Below are 5,000 nucleotides of genomic sequence, written 5' to 3' on the forward strand. Positions count from 1 at the left end.
CCACAGCCAGCCGTCGCGCCAAAATCCACCCAGCGGGGGAAAAAAAAAAAGATTTTGTGAACTCCAAAATGGAAAGCCAACTAGCAAAGAAGGCCCCTTTTGCTATTGCAATGCCCCCTAACCCCAACCCTATACCTTTTTTTGTCACAACCACTTTGGCAACTACTGGAGCCACCCTCCACCCCTACCCCAACCCCCAACCCCCACAAGAGCGTCCCTCTGGGCTTTCCAACAACAGCATTGTCATATCGGCTCCCCTTTCTTCTCAAAACAGACTAATGAGAAGACAGCATCCTCCCGACCCCACCCAAATGGACCAGCTTAAACCCCTCTATCCATTATAACTGGTCACACGGTGCGTCATACAATTGTGTGACCATTGCTTTCAGTGACACCTCTCATAACTACAGTAGAGACAGCAGTTGGTTTGTCATTGTTTTGTCGCAAACCTGGGTCCTGCGAGACCCGTTGGGATGTGTAGACAAAACATCTGCCTCCACTTCTCGGAGCATTAGTTTGAAAAACACTTTCTAATGCATTCTAATGGCATCCATGTTCCACCATAGCTGATGTCCACATGGGAAGTGGCTCTCTCAGTGTCTTTATTTTTCTAGTGTGTGACACAGCAAGTACAGTAGACAATGGCTTGACGATGTATATGAGGAAAGTCCATGGTGTTTGGTTTTTTGTTTACGCTTTTTTATTTTTCTTTCCCTGAGGTGATAGGGGATGGTTATCTACCCTGACCGTGTACAATCAAGAGGGGTTTCAGTGGCACTTTGAACAGAAAGTGTTTGTGAATGTACTGTCTGTTTGTCTGTCAAGTTTGTGTCTCCGTCCGTGTGTCTGTCTGTGCATGACTCCTGCCCAAGTTGAGCAGTGCAATGTTGGTCATGAAAGGGGTATATACCAAAAGAGAGTTTAAAAGAAGAAAGAAAGAGAAGCAAGATTTGTGTCCCGTTTTATCTCAGCATTTACATAGACGATCGGCAAATCGGAAATATCTGCATACACCAATGCCCAGAAGGGTCCAATATGGCATCGTTTAAGACCCGTTTGACTGGTAGCGCGGTATAGCCTGAAAAAGCTGGACTGTGTTCAGTTTGGACTGGATTCGGAATGCGATCCTACAGAGGAATTCCAGAGATGCCTAAAGCCAGTTCTGCCCAAGTGCCAGAGTCCTACAGATGGGCCAATCCAGGCTCGGAACGACACAGATGGACCAATCACGGCTCAAAAATAAATGTCAAGGTGGTCGGAGCCAATTGGCACATGTCTTTTTTTTGCTCTCTAGAAATATACCCCCTGAGGTGCTGGCCTGCCGCAGCGACGGAGTGGTGTTAAGTGGGTATGACTGAAGCAAATGTGACGGTGATGACACAACATTAGAATTGTGAGCACAGCCCGGCCAGGGCGTCCATTTGTTCATGGTATTTGCTTTTATTTTTGACCCATCGCCATCTCATGCCTGTGAGAAAACGGAGGGGAAAAAAAACGAGGGTAGGGAGAGAGAGAGAGAAAAAAAAGAGAAGTGTGCTTGATGTGGCACTCCAAACCATGCTGTCATATTTTTAGCAAAAGCTCTTGCTGTTCAGTCATCTGTCAACATGCACCAGCCTACTCCTCCCTCTCCTCCTACTCCCACCCCCTCTTTTCCTCTCCTCTCCTCTCCTCACCCCATCCCTCCCTCCTTCCTTCAGGTTCCCTCATTTCAGCCACCCGATTGGCCGGCGCAACCGGCCAATGGGAACGGGACCTCTGACAGCAGGGATGTCTGGGTAACGAGGAAGTGATATGGCGAGCTCCCAGCCGGTGGTCAGCCCTGGTCAGTCCTCCAATGGAGTGGAACAGAGTGAGACCACACGAGGGCCTGCTCGCCCCGCGCTTAATGCTGACCACAAGATTGTATCGCCGGTGCCCGACACACTCAATTTCACTGCTGTGGCCAAAAGTGTCCGTTTCCTTCCCTAGGAGTCTCCACAGGCCACATTAGCGGCATGAAAAATAACAAAAGACGCAAGGTCACCAGGAAACCCAGGGCTCTTGCGAGTATGTAAAAAAAAGAGAGAAAGAAAGAAAGAAAGAAAGGATGAAAAATGAAATCGACAAACATCAACTCCCGCAGATGCTCTAGCCCCATGGGCTCCAGTTTTTTGGGTGCGCGCGTGTGTGTTGTGTGCGAGTGTGTCTGTGGGGCGAATTGCTGCCATATCAATCGAAGGGGCCATGAAGTAGTTCTGCTGTTAACACACACAGACAGTTGAGTTGTTGTTTTTTTTTTTCTTGCCTGGAACCTGTCGATGAAATTCTTCTGAATGTCTGCCCTAACCCAGCCTCAGACAAACAGAAAAGGGGATATAAAATGTACATGCACACACAGCCTACTAGATTTGTAGTCTTTTGTAAACATCTTCAAGTAGAATAGACAAAAAAAAAACAGAGACAGAAAAGGTTTATCTGACTTTGCCCTTGGAAAGTCAGCATCTGCCTGTTCTCATAACGTTAGCGTTGACAGTTCAGCTAAATCCGGGGGGAAAAAAAGCCTAGCTAACAAGGATGAGTAGATGTTATTTTGTCACGCCGTGACTTTGTTATGGTTTTTGGCAGCTGTCCTTAATGAAATGCACTCAAGGGAAGAAGAAACAAGAACGTTCCGAACAAAGTAATTATCGAAGGGCAAATGACCACACATTGCTTGCTTTCACGTTCTTGCACTGTATTGAACTGGGCACCTTTGTACACTGCTAGTCTAGAGGTGATTGAGGCAGCTGTATCATGAACATTTTTTTTTCTTTCTTTTATATGTGCTTATAGCTCATTCAGATGCACAGTCAACCAGAAACCAGTTGTAGGGAGAAAAAGGACAGGACGGGGAGAGAGGGGGAGCAGGAGGGAGGAGAGGAGAGGGGGAGCAGGATGGAAGGGTGAAAGAAGAAAAAAATCCAAAAAAAGAGAAAGAGACACGAATGGGTTGAAAGGATGACTTAATTCGTCCTTGAGTCGGGTACACTGCATCTTGAAAAGATTTTGCCTTCTGAGCTTGTCTGTTGTCACCTCTTTGTGTCTGTGTATGTGTGTGTGTGTGTGTGTGTGTGTGTGTGTGTGTTTTGGGTGATGTCTGGAGGTCACCAAGCCTCCTCATCTGTGTCTGTTCTCCCATCCCTCTCCTCAGCTTGAGAACACTGGGACGGATGCCCATGCACTGGTGTATTGTGGGATTGCACTGGTTAGTGAAAGCAGCGGGCCAATCCCCCCCTCCACCCCCACCCAAGCCCTCCCTCCGCCTGGTCTCTTTCAACAACAGGCTTTATGCCTCTACCCCCCACCCCCACACCCAATCCCAAAAAATCAGCCCTCACCTCAAACTCCGATATTCACTATCTTAGTGGACAATAGTAGGATGGGTTGGGAGAGTCAGACTGGACAGACCACCAGACAAGACCCCCTAAGAATGTGTGTGTGTGTGTGTGTGTGTGTGTGTGTGTGTGTGTGCACGTGAGGTGACTGTTCAAACGGCCGCCGTGCTTTCCACTAAATATCAAATGGCAGCGAGTAACACACACACCGACAAAAATCGCCAAAACCTACTAATAACTTTTAGCGCATCTTTCTTTACTAGCGCTTCCTGCTAATCTTTTCTCTACTCTCTCCATCTCCCTTTTTCTCTCTCTCTCACACTCACTCTCTCTCTCTCTCTCGCTTGGTCTCTGTCCGTACTGTCTATGCTGGAGGCTTCTTGCTGGGGGCTAAGGGATTGAATAGGGGGTGAGGGGGGGTGGGTTGGGGGGGTTTTAGGGGGGTGGTTGGGGAGGGTGGGGGTGGGGGGTTGGGGGCTGATGTCACGCTAACCCATCCTGCTGATGCCAGGTGTCTGTATCCAGTGGGTGAATCATTCCCTCTGTCTATCCGCTTCACCTCCATCCCATCCCTCCATCACAGCACCTGCTTTATGTCTGCTCCCATATCACACGTGCTCTCTCTCTCGCTCTCTCTCGCTCTGTCTCTCGCTCTCTCGCTCTCTCTCTCGCTTTCTATTTTCAGCTCCTGTCTTACTTCCTTATGTTCTTCTCCTTCTTTTGGCTGTACAAAGTGTTTTAAGATATGATTTGTATTATATGATGTTAGTATGACAATGTTCTTTATTAAGGAAAAAGAAAGATTTATTTTTGTTACTGGTTTGTTTCATAATTCTTTTTTAAATTGGTATTGTAATATATCTATGCAAGAACTGTTCAGTGAAGCATTTTTATTTAAGAATGTTATGTGTAATAAATGGTTAGAATCTTTCTCTGCTGTGATGTGTGGTGACTTATTCTAGCGCAAGTGTTTCCAAGGCATCACTCACACTGGACAAACTCTAGAACAATTTCTCTCTCTCTCTCTCTCTCTCTCACTCACTCACACACACACACACACACACACACACACCCATATACATATTCACATGTAACCCTGAAGTGCATTACAATTTTCATTACCATCTCTCATTCTTCATACAACAATAGGCAATAAAGCCCCAACAATGAGATTTCCATATTGCCTCCCTCCGTCGGTGTCGTTGTATTGTTGGAATCACTCAGAGTTTGTGGTATATCACAGAGGGTGCACACACCACACACACACACACACACACACACACACACACACACACACACACACACACACACACACACACACACACACACACACACACACACACACACACACACACACACACACACACACACACACACACACACACTCGCACACAGCACACAGCACACAGGCGCGCGCGTAATGACAGTGCAGTGCTGCACTATTGAAAGAGCTAATGCGTGCCTTGTAGCAATTTGGAGCTTAATTACAAATAGAAGATGCTCATGAATATCTATGATACCCCAAATCTCCCTCTCTCCCTCCCTCTCCTCTCTCTCTCCTCGTTCCTTCGCGCTTTCTCACTCACTCGTTTTTGTGAGGCAATTAGGAGTGTTAGTTACCAGGTTGATGACTTATCTGCCATT

Source organism: Sardina pilchardus, chromosome 23, assembly GCF_963854185.1.
Source record: "Sardina pilchardus chromosome 23, fSarPil1.1, whole genome shotgun sequence".
NCBI classification, from domain to species: Eukaryota; Metazoa; Chordata; class Actinopteri; order Clupeiformes; family Clupeidae; genus Sardina; species Sardina pilchardus.